Source organism: Syngnathus scovelli, chromosome 2 (genome assembly GCF_024217435.2).
Source record: "Syngnathus scovelli strain Florida chromosome 2, RoL_Ssco_1.2, whole genome shotgun sequence".
Lineage (NCBI taxonomy): Eukaryota > Metazoa > Chordata > Actinopteri > Syngnathiformes > Syngnathidae > Syngnathus > Syngnathus scovelli.
In genome coordinates this window covers 16,887,718-16,900,219 of record NC_090848.1, presented here as the reverse complement: position 1 = coordinate 16,900,219, position 12,502 = coordinate 16,887,718, and the positions used below count along the sequence as shown (strand labels likewise).

At 40.1% G+C, this 12,502-nt stretch overlaps 1 protein-coding gene across 3 annotated transcripts in view; it reads right to left on the bottom strand.

Moving 5' to 3' along the window:
* hdac7a (histone deacetylase 7a) overlaps window positions 1-12,502 on the bottom strand; it is a 43,883-nt gene that overhangs the window by 24,683 nt on the left and 6,698 nt on the right. Inside the window, exons 2-3 of one of the 3 annotated variants that reach the window (XM_049754365.2) lie at window positions 8,987-9,123; window positions 8,235-8,309 (exon numbers count right to left, since the gene is read on the bottom strand). The gene's annotated coding sequence lies outside the window, so the exon portion shown is untranslated. Of the gene's footprint in view, window positions 1-8,234; window positions 8,310-8,986; window positions 9,182-12,502 lie in introns of those variants that run through there. The other 2 variants (XM_049754366.2, XM_049754367.2) reach the window with 2 other exon arrangements.

The window sequence follows — 12,502 nt, the reverse complement described above, 5'->3', positions numbered from 1 at the left end:
ATACTATAAATAAAAAGAATGACAGGCTTCACAAATGTGAGAATATGCACCATAACCCTTCGCACACCAGACATGAAAAAATTAATTGGTCATGCAGTCTCTTTATGCCAATTGAACACAAACTCACTTAAAAGTGAGGCTATTGTTTCTTGAAATCAAAACAGATGTTTGCAAATGTCTTGTTTTGATTAAACACAAAAAACAATCTCTTTTGTAGTCATGAATTATTACAAAAATCAATGAATAATAACCGTTGGGAGTCTGTTATAGGTGGTTTCGGACAATTCTAAGGTAAAAAAAAAAAATGTTTCTAAACGATTACTCAATTAGTTGTCAAATCGATTATATTCAATTTTGACAGCTTTTAAAATTCATGTATTTTCAAGAATTTCATGGACCCCTAAGAAGACCATAAAGAAGTCACAATGTGTTTGTCTGGTAAACTGCCAGCAGCACTGGTGTCACACTAACAGCTGGCTCTAAAATTATCCGCCACTCCCCTTTAGTCATCTTTTACAGACTGCCACATCCTCTTTTTTTTTAACTCCTTCTCATCCTACGTCTTGCTCCAAAACTGTTTAATCATCACAATAACATAATGACAGTATTGTGATTTTCTCATTCAAATGCCATTTAGAATTTAAGTTTAGAGAGAGATTTGGGCATCAAAACAAGACAACGATGAATGTCCACAGAAGCAGGATATTTGTTTGATAATAATCTCATGTGTCATACTTTGGTCAGTAAGCACAGATCAGACTATGCTTGCCCCCTAATCTTTACAATCCATTCCATTAACAACACGCATGGTAACCGCGGTAACGGGGACGGTGGTGGAGCCGAGCAGGAAGTCAAGTCTATAAAAACACAACAATGAGAGCACCAGGGTGGCTTCCTGTTTGAGAGCTGAGTTTAGATGCACATTTCCTCCCTTTTTTCAGCCCCAGCTGTTGTTGTCATGCCGCTGCCATAGTGCCAGTGAGCTTTTGAATATGCAACCTTCTGATATGCGTCCTTGGCCTCACTGGGGGCAGTTTAAAACAGTCACACAGACACAAACGAAGAAGAGTTTCACCACTAAGTGACTCGGTTAGCTGCAGTAGTCTAATATGCTGATTTCAGAGTCCCTGACAGCATCGACATTCCCGTCCATCCTAACGCCCAAATGTTCAGTTCGGATGCTTTTCAGCTTTAGGGCTCAGGTTCTGAAATGTTCCTTTGGTCCAGAATTAAATTTGAAATAACATTTGAAAATGAATTTCCTTCGGAAAATTTTTCTCCACAGATGACCTGCACAAATCTATTGAAGGTTCCTTTTGTTATCTCTTTCTTTTGAATAAGCTAGAAAATATGATGTATGGTTTACAATCATTTTGGGTCACAGTGATGGCTGTGAAAAAATACATAATCATTTGCTGTGTATTTTCATGAAATACTTTTAGTTGCAAGAACAGTTGTCCTCACAGCAGAGCAATGTGGGGGGAAAAGCATTTTCAAGAATTCTGACTGTGGGAAAACGGCGGGTTTAAATGACCTTATATAATTTCAATATTTAGGTTGGCAACATTCCAATTAGCCCTTGAAAGAATGAAAGAGAATATGTGGGTCATTGCAGCTGACTGCAGCTGGTTTTACAATGCAACATGTGCACATTTTAAAATTTGCAGGCAGATGCTTTGCAGAGACCACCTGTTCATGAAAAATCAGAAACATCCGCATTGAACTTTATCTTTCATCCTAAAAAAAAAAAACTTATCATTTTTCACTCAACTGACCAAAACTAGCTTCTCTCAAGCTTCATTACCTGTCTAGCAAGGTAAAAGACAAATAAGACCTAATTAGTGAAAAAGTACAAGGAGTCCACAAACACACACACGCGGTTGCTTAACAAGTCTTGCACAATACAGGATCTCTATGAATAGTCTCGTAGTGGAAGTGAATGTCACATGCTCTTTAAGCTGGAGCGCTCAGTTCTTAGAACTAAATAACTTTGCAAAGAGGTGCTAAAAATCTGATTTGAGTAAGTAGTTGCATAAGTTTGACAGTGGAAGTGAATATTTGTATTTCTATTGTTTCCTGTCAGAGAAATTGTCATATGATTCAAACTAATCCTAAATTGACCAGTTTGCTCGAAGTGATTATATAGCGAGGTGATATGCTGGCTTGTAATAAGGAGAACAGCCACCACAGTTTTGTCTGTTAGTTGTCTACACAGTATTGGTGGACCAGCCTGGACAGTGGACACCCCTCAAGTTGTGCTAGAATTGAATTACCCTTGTAAAATATTTTTCATAACTTGATATAAAACAACAAAGACATGTATTCCACACCAGTAGAAACAATACATAACTCTGGAGCATTACATTCCGGCTGCTAATACAAGAAACTGCCTCTGTCAGAGCCTCCAGGTGTTAACCGGGGATTGACAAATGACACTTTACGCTATCGTCTGTTCAGACATCACACACGGTCAAGTGGTACACTCACAGCCATGATGACACTGTCAGCTCTGCTTGCTGTCTGTAACACAACACTGTACACTGTCCACCTGATAGTCAACTTAAACCAGCAGAGACAGACAGCCAGACAGACGTTTGACACATTTTTATTGCTGCTGTTTATTTGCCCAGCGAATTATGTAAAGCCAAACAACAATTACACAAAACCAATTAGAGTATGTTAACACATACCATGCTGCTTCAAAACTAGCACCAAATTGATTTTTGTGTGGAAGACAAAAAAACAGAGCCTTCTTATTTTTGAGTCACTAAGTTAATAGTAATATTTCATTTTTTCCAGCTACAATACAGTTCTCAGTGGAATGCGGGGAAACCAAAATACCTAGGTTAATATTAAAGCCCCCGCTCTTCGATGTAACTTCCTGTTCATTTCTGTCTAACGTAAAATCGTTATCAGATTTACAACAGGGCATTAAGTGAAACTTCCGTTGGCCTAGGTAAACCCTACATTAAAAATCATGACTAAGTCTCCTTAATCTATGTCCACAGCTCTTTCTTGAGCTTCATTGCTCTCTCCCCTCCACATCAAACAAATTCTACACGTTACACAACGCAGATAAAGCCACTCGACTCAGCAGCCAACACTAAGGATAACCCCGCTTTATCTTTGGACACACTAACAGACAGCACAGATGGGCAACCTTTATCACAACCAACCTAAAATACCCATGTCCAAGAAACAAATGTTGTGTTTCATAATTGTGGTTCAATTGCTTATTAATAAAAGGCTGATCGCTGGAATGTTGAATCCAAAACTATTCCTTTCAAATCATCATATGCTCAACCAACCCCTTATGAAGGCGTTTCAGATAAGCACGGTGTTATGAATTAATTTATCATATTACCGTAATTTCCGGACTATAAGCCGCACCGGACTATAAGCCGCACCAGCTAAAATTCAGGGATATTTTAGTTTTTTTCTTACATAAGCCGCACCGGACTATAAGTCGCACGTGCACATGAGTTTTTTACAAAGAAAGACAGTACACAGAAAGCCGTAAAAATCCATAAATACGCCTCGCCGCCATTTAAGCCTCAGGGTTCAAAGTAACCTTCTGAATAAAATGCATTAAAAGTTCACATTCATTACAACTTGTTTTTGGTGAGCAAAATGTCAGAAGAATTGAATTTAAATGCTAATTGATTGGGTTTTAATACAATGCAGATGGTCCAAACAGCGCCACTGCTTTGTGTAATCTCTAAGAGAAAGGGTTTGGAGCCCTTTGACGCAGGTCACCTAGCGTGCATTCCTACTAAAGCTCATAATAGTCACAAGCAACACAGCCAGAATAAGCAGCAGCCATAGTAGTGTTTCAAAATAGTATTTTTGTTGTTGTTTTTTCTTCAAGATACCACACAACAGTGGTCCACAGCGTTTTTACGAGTGCATAAAAGTGATCAAGTCATCACAAAAATCACAAAAAAATGCGTATATAAGCCGCACCTGACTACAAGCCGCAGGGTTCAAAATTTTGGAAAAAGTCGCGGCTTATAGTCCGGAAATTACGGTAGCTACTCAGCTACCCAGCAGCCCTGACCCAGTTTGATTTAACTTCATCAGCCCTAAATACTGGAGATATGAAAAAAAAAATATCGTAAGCAGAGTGTTTCTTTAGTTTAAATGATTTTATTTAATGCCCGACAAAAAAATAGCTGATTACTTTCACAGTACAACTTTTTCTAGTGAAGTGACGATGAACAACACATGAATACTCACGGTACTCACTCACATTTATTCCAGGTCCAAAGGGTCTGGACAATTCATTCATTAGCCTTTGAACTTTACCAATGTTGTCATATTTATGTATACTGAACATTCTGTCCAGTTTTGAGTGTCTTAGTCAATGTTGGCAGTAGCTACGGTCTCTTAGCAACTTTGAGATGACAACGATGGGACAGCTTTTGTTCCCTGTTGTTAAGAGTCCCTCCATATTACTTGTACTTTGTGTTGACATTTAGGGCCTTCCTCTGCCTATTTTAGACCTTGGTGTAATCGTAGACGATTTTCTATTGCTTAACATTCTGTGATATATTGATTTGCTGCTAAGCAAATACTGTATGAAAACGCGCACGGTAGACAACAACAGCAGCGTCACGGATGGTAAATTTCAATGATTTATACGTATTGGGATCCAACATTAACAAACAAAATAAACCAACACATTGAAGTGGTGCAGTGCTGTGCCAAAACATTTGTAAAGCATTATCATCAAAGCGTCATATAAAACTGAACAAAATCACTAAAAGGATAATGGGAAAAGGCTTTGAACTTGTTAGGGACGCTGCAAATGTATGTAGAAATAAACACAAGAACCTGAGGAAATGGTTCTAACTAATTACTCAATGTATTTGCTCTGATTTGATGAAGTGATGCGGTTGTGCGTTGTGATGTCTACAGGCCCTATAGGCATAATCGTGCGATACTGCTATATCTATCAACACGTGTCTCTTGCTGTTCTTAATAGCAGCAAGCTTGTCTTTTATCCGCCTCTCTGTGAAAGTTGCTCCCGAAGTTGGGGAGCACATTTGCCACTCACCTGAATTTTCCACTCATTTTCATTACTGATGAATAATGATGGCTATTGAGCCCTGGTACTAAAGTGCCTGCGGACTTAATTTTTAAAATACTGGCATATCGATCCTTATCGGTACTGTCTATGGTCGTGGAGAAATTGCTATTATTCATAACTATTTTTCAATTTATTCAGAGTATATGAATACCATTTTGCACCTTTTGTATCTGTGATCACAACATTCCTTGAAATTCAAACATCCCAACACTGGTGAGATATCTTTGAAAGGGGCCCATGGGCTACTTATGTGGTCCTTGGGAGCGACCTGGTGCTCACAGGCACTAAACTGGTGACACCTGAGTTGTGGCTCTAAACGATTAATGTCGATAAATTTGATGATCGATTAATAGTCAATTAATCACAGACTTTTGACGCCTCTACTTCACATCATACCATATATTAACCGTTCTGGGCAGGCTCCAAATGCTGTACTCAAACACAAGACTGGCACACTCAAGAATCGGTGGCCCCTTGGAGAGTATAATAGACATTACCCTGGGCATATCAAGTGATTTCATGCACCTTGGGGTAGCACAATCGAGCCGTTTGTTCGGCGGGTCAAAAATAGCTGTCTACTGTTACAGCCATTACCAGACCTAGCCCTGCAAGATTTTTGCGCACACAAAGCCCAAGGGAGGTAGTGGCACCAAATGACCAGCAAAGGTTAACGAGCCCCCTGTGGACACTGCAAAAGTTGAAGGATTCTGCCTCAGGTTTGAGGCAAAAAGCAACACGCAATGTTAAAACAGGTAAGGGACAGCTCAAAACTGTCGAAAAGTTTATAACCCTAACCCTAACCCTAACCCATCGCTGCCCCAAGTTTCTCCTGAACTAAACATGTGGAGAGATATACAGTATGTGGATAGAGAGAACATACTATGCATTCGTCCACAAAATATGAACTGATTTAAGTCATACTTTCCTTTGTTACAGGGTCGTAGCAAGAATTTTAAATCTCTTTGTGGACATTCCAGGGACAGGAGTGACTGGTTCTTAGATAAGTATCATTGTATTGTACGTATATGTGCACAGTGGGACTCAGCATTTTGTTTCTGATCATAGATAGTACTGAAAATTACTTCTGAGTCTGACTAAAGCTACTTCTGTCAAGCGCAAAGCATGAGGTGTGTGTTTATAAGCAGAATTCAGCATAAAACTACTGGGCTGAGGGTGTGGCATGGCAAAGGCAGAAGTCTGATAAATCTGGATACTTGCAGTACTAAACGGAAAATGCAATACACAAAGTTGCAAATTATGGGCACGAGCGTATAGAAAATGGGATGGATAGTTTTAGAGTCAATATGTAAAAGCTAAATAACTGATGAACATAATAATTAGATTGTTCTGGAACTCCAAAACTGTTTGGTGCAGCACTGATTGAGGAATGTTGGGTTTTTTTCTTTTCCCATTTGCATCACTATGTCGTTAATTGATTGATAGATAGATAGATAGATAGATAGATAGATAGATAGATAGATAGATAGATAGATAGATAGATAGATAGATAGATAGATAGATAGATAGATAGATAGATAGATAGATAGATAGATAGATAGATAGATAGATAGATAGATAGATAGATAGATAGATAGATACCCTGTTAATCTAGGAAATGCAAAAAACTGCACTTCCATAAAGAACGGATGTGTGACGTACGTAGGGTTTCACATTTTTTTGCATGTGACTCGACTGTTGTAACCTTATGACTTAACTATTCAAACAATGGACTGTGTAAGGAAAATTAATTCAAGTGGGAGACAATGGTGAAAGAGCCAGTGTCAATTGCACTGTGTGGATTGCACACATGTAACCAGATGCTGTAAGGCATGGCCATGACTTCACTGACTTTTTCCACGGGAGCACACATGCACACGCACACACAGGCAGTGCCGTGTAGGGTTAGCAATTGTCGCAGGCTGGCACAGAACGAGCCATGGCGCCTTTATTGGGGCAGAGGTCCATTGTGATCTTACACAGTGCGATCACACAGGCATGTATGTGCCTCTCGGACCAGAACACACAAAGAAACAAAACAGCTGGCTAGCTGGTCTGAGATGGGGCGGAGCAAAACATTTTGATCTGAGACATGCATGGTTACAAACAGATGTTACAAACCTCCAAAGTTGAACACCTCAAATTTGGAGTTCAAGTAAATTTTTCTACAAATTCTGTATGTTTCAAAGTCAAACAATACTTGGGGTTCAAACAATCATCAGACACCACAGCAAATCACAAGAGATGAGCTTATTGATCTGTTTTTTGGGGCGTTCTGGGTGATGCCACTGGAGAACCAGTAATGGCAAATGAGGCAAAGCAAAAAAATAACAACTGGTCAGAGAACTGCAAATTTATGAATTAAATATAACCTATAATTGTGTGTTTAATTTAACTAGAGGTGTGGTATGTAACTTTATTTTAGTTTTAGTTTTTGCCCTGTAATTGAGTCATTACTAGTCCAGGTTGTTGTCTGCCTTCAACCCCTGAACAGGATGAAAAGTATAGAAAGTGGATGGATAGTTTTATCACACTATAGTTAACTTCTCTGTATGCTTGTGTGACAACAAATGCAAAACATTTGTTAAAACATTGCATATTGAGCTAGTCATAAAAGCAACAACTGGAAGTTATCAAGCATCACAGAACACATGTTCAGATGGAGGTTCCACTGTATTTTGGGTTTATAATCTGCATCATGTAAAAAAATATTTAAAAAAATTATAATAGCAACAAAGGGAAATTTGGAACACAGTAAAGCGTGACACATTATTGTGCTCACAATAGATCACAAATAGGATCACAAGACTGCACATACATAAATGAAAAAGACAACATCATGGAATTTGTCTTTCCAAGTAGGCCAACACCTGTTCTATGCTTTTACTGCCGTTCCGTCACAATCTAACGACTTAGATCACTGTGCATGCTGGAAAAAGTGCTGTCACCACAGGCGTGTGGAGACTATAAGCAATGTGTGAGCTGTTAAAAAAAAAAAAAAAAAAAAAAAAACTTATGAGGACAAGATGTCATCCTGAGGGGAGTTACTGGTGTCATCTTTGAACATGAATATTTCAACGATGACAGTTCTAGCTCATTTTTCATGAGTTCAGGTGAAACATCGCAGGCATTGGTGTTATGAATTTACCTGGAACTGGATGAAATATACTGGATTGCACCTTTTTTATATCTTTTGGGTGTTTGTATTAGGTGCTGATTCCATCTGTAGAGAAAAACACAAGATATAAGGTGAACGGTAGATCAACTCAGAGAAGGAATATTAAAATATCAGCGATGTCATTCACTCCTTTGGCCTGTTTAAAAAAAAAAGAAATCATGAGAAGTTGCTGCAAAGCTGACAGGCAGCCAACAAAGGTATTTGAAAGTTTATGAGGTGTTGTTATGCTCCCCATTATACAACTTGGTAGATGATGAAAGTCTAATATTTAACTTGCCATACATGAGTGAATGAATTTCACAAAGTCTGTGCAGGCTTGGCCAACAGAAGGAAAGTTGCTTCACGTGCACACAAAACTAAGCGCTGATGGGGAGGTGAGAAGTGGAGGGGTGCTTCTAAACGCTTTATACAAAATAAAAAGAAATGCATCCGTCAGAACTACTTATGCGTTGCTGTGTTTTTGAAACATTGTTTTGAAGTGACAAGTGACTGAGTAATGTTAACTCTCTAAAAGATGGAATATTCATTTTTTTTAAAAAGCTATAAAAACTACACATAAACATGTCATTGAATGTCTCACGGCTCACTGAAACTGCAGCGGGTGAAAACACCTGTTCAACACCTCGCTTTTAAAACAGCGTTGCAACTCCAAAAAGTACCACGCCGTGCAAAGGGAAAAATAGGCGAGCAAACTTCCAGCTGTTGGTGCATCAGTCCCCTACCTTGGAAGACAATGTTCGACCCGCGTGGATTCAAAATTCGTTGAGATAAATCCAGCGAACGTCCAACTCACGTCTCGACATCCGAATTTAAAGCGGAGGTGGCGGTGCGGTGGTCAGCAGCAGGCTTAACAGCGGCGCTGAGGAGGAGGAAGAAAAGAGAGTTGTCGCGAAGAAGTTGCTGAAAGAAAGTCCGCCCCCCCTCTAGTCCGCCCTCTAGTCCTCCTCCTCCTCCGCCGTCGCTCCTCTGCTGACAGAAATAGCAAGCGAGCAAGGCGGGCCCCACCAAAAATAGCCTCCATTTCACTTGAACCTGGATTATTGTTTTCTTCATTCAATCCACGCTGCAGCCAATCAGCGTCTACCACCGTGTGCCATGAATTGAAATATTGTGCAATTGTGTATCATAATCGTCATCATTATCATGAACATAAAGGTGAGCGCATAGTTTACCAACGGAACCAACTCTGTGGCTCCATCTACTGTCAGTCAAATTCACACCCAACAGCTGGATAAAAAAGGTCAGGACCTCAAGGCTCTTTTGTCTGCAAGACTGGTGGAGGCCCCCTGTAAAATGCTTGGACTCCCCCACAGATGACGGGTATTTTACATTCTTATTTCATGAAATCGTTTTCAACATTTCTACCTGTCCCCTGTATTAATTCTCGATTAATTCAGCTCGTCCTATAGTCCCCCCACACAGCTTGAATCAATGTTGACATTTCTCGTAGTTGCTCGGTTTAGAAAAGGCACTAAATTAAACACCCCCTTCCAGTCATCGCTATTTCACGAGCTGTGACTGCAGTGTTTCACCATGATTTATGCTGGAACAAATTTTATATGTCACCTAATAAAGCTGGTTTTTGCAATGACTTGTAATGCTGAGATAATCTGATGCAGGCTTCTTTGTCACAGTTGACAAAAACTTTATGCTGATACAAACTTTCAACACTACATCAAGCGATGTTTTGATGGTGTATGTTTGTTTGTGCAACTCATTTTGGATCATTTACTGTTATCATTGATTAGTTCCAGTGAGGGCAAATCTTGAGCGGTACAGTCAAACCTCGGTTTTCGACCACAATCCGTTCCAGAAGGCGGTTCGAGAAGTGAATCGGTCGAATTCCGAATCTATTTTTGCCATTACAAATAATGGGAAAAAATAATCAGTTCTACGACTAAAAAAGACACATTGTTTAAGCATTTTTTTATTATTATTATTATTTGCGCTTTTTTGTCCGATCGCGCAACTGCAGCGCACCGCCGAACGCGCAACCGTAGCGCGCCGCCGACAGCGCAACTGCACCGCGCTGGTCGCATTATTGTGACAGAGCCTTCGCTGAAATTTAGAAAATATTTTTAAATTCCTGATGTACTTTCCAAAATGTAAGTGGACCTCAGTGCGCAGGGACCTTAATTTGGTCCGATCGCGCAACCGCAGCGCGCCGGGCGCTCACTGTCGCATTGCTTTAAGAGCGTCTTTGTGTTTTAGAATGGCTTTACTGCTTCCACTTGCTTTCTTTGGAGGCATGATTAGGGGTTCATACAATCCTCAAAGTAACGAAAAAACAATAACGAACGGAGTCAGTCGGCATCCGGGCCGCGCGGTCCTGTTTTCTCGGGTCCTTTCGGCTCATCTCGCGAGGTTCGACCTCCGAATTTTGTTTGACAACCGAAGCAAAAAATCTTGAATTTTTCGTTCGAATTCCGATTTGTTTTAGAACCGGGACGTTCGAAAACCAAGGTTTGACTGTAAATCCAAGAAATGTCATTGTCTTCATTCTATAGTCTTCCTTTTGCATTACGCATCTTTTAATCGCTTCTCGTTTTTTTTCCCCTTAATCATATCAGATTTTTTTTTTTTCAGTCATTCAGTGCAATTTATGTGAGTTTCCCCCACATTTCTCAATGTTTGCCCCACTTTAAACAGATTCATTGTTTCCACAAAACAAAACCATTTATGTGCCTGTCATCTTATTTTCCAACCTAAGCGTACGCGGGCTCACCAAACGATGCATCAGAGCAATATTGAAACCAAATGACGCGTATATATCGATGTCACTAGGGGGTCCGCCATCCGCTTTCTCGGCTTCAGGTGTCTGTGCAGAGGGGGAACCTTTCTCAGAAGACACCCCCCCCCCCCACACACACACACACACACACACACACGTGGGTGTACGGCGCTGCATGCTCGGCGTGCATAAGTGTGCAAGTATCTAAGCGCAGACCATTCAATGACACAATCTACCATGAAGTCTGAATCACATCCGGTTTCAAGCTGAAAATAACAAAACCACATGGTGACAGAAAAGTAGTGCAGCAAGCAAACCGCCCACAGGGAGAGCGAGAGATACTCTATATACACACACACATGCACGCTGCAACTAAGTTCCCATTTTCCACGAACATCAATTTTATTAATTTCCTTTACAGATGTAATGCACCTTACTTTTGGCAAATTTAATAATAAAATATGTGATAAGCTCCTCCATAAGACCTGTGAGTTAAACATTATTGTACAGACTGTAAATCGTCTGCTTGGGAAAATTTGTCTAAATTCAAAGAATAAGAGCACCTCTCAAAGCTTGTCTTTTGCTACCCCTGCACATACGTTGACTTCAAATTGTGTGAACCAGATCGTGAGTGGCATCATTCTATTGACCAATTTGGGGCAGGATGTGGTCAAATGTTTTGTAAATGTCGCCTCCCATCTACTCCAACAAGTCTTTTGATAGAATAAGTGAGCCTAAACAACTGCTAGAAAATTGAAATAATATACACTTGTTAAATGACATTAGGAGACAACCACAATCTCATCACTGTTACTTGGTTTTAATGAACTAAATGCAGACAACTTTGGATAATGATCTCAATTTCCAGTTTCATGTCGCATGGGAAGTAAGTGGATGACCCTCATTTCCACTTTTTAGAAACAAAATTGCTGGTACAAACCGCCTCTGTCCATGAAATAAAATTATAATGCCCGATGCGTAGGAAGGATAAGGGCAAGATTGTACAGAGGAGACAGAGACAGTCAAAGCATTGAGATGTAGTGATGAGTGTAGGGGTAGAGGGTGGAAGAAAGAAATGAAGAGCAGGGGTGGGGGGAAACGGAGGGAGGTTGAGAGCACTATAATAATGTTTGGCCTTGGCCTGCCAGCGGGGTCCTTCCCCTTAAGAAGCCAACAGGAATGTAAAGAATGCTGCTGAGAAGAAAAGTAGAGGACCGAATGCAGGGGGAGAGATAGAATGGGCATGTTGATATGAAAGAAACAAAGTGGAGGAAGGTGGTAACAAGTTGAGAAGAAGGAAGTGCATGGAGAATATTTTTTTTCAAATGGAGGAGATAAGAAATCTGAACACCTGTGTTTCCTTTTTGCGGTACGATGAATGACTTTCAGGGTGTGGTCAGAACAACTCAAAGCACTTTTGACCATGCTTGTTCTTTGGTGCACTGAGAAAGTCACTCCTGCAATAGCCACCCAAAAACTCCTTCCTCAGCACTAAATACGCACGAAA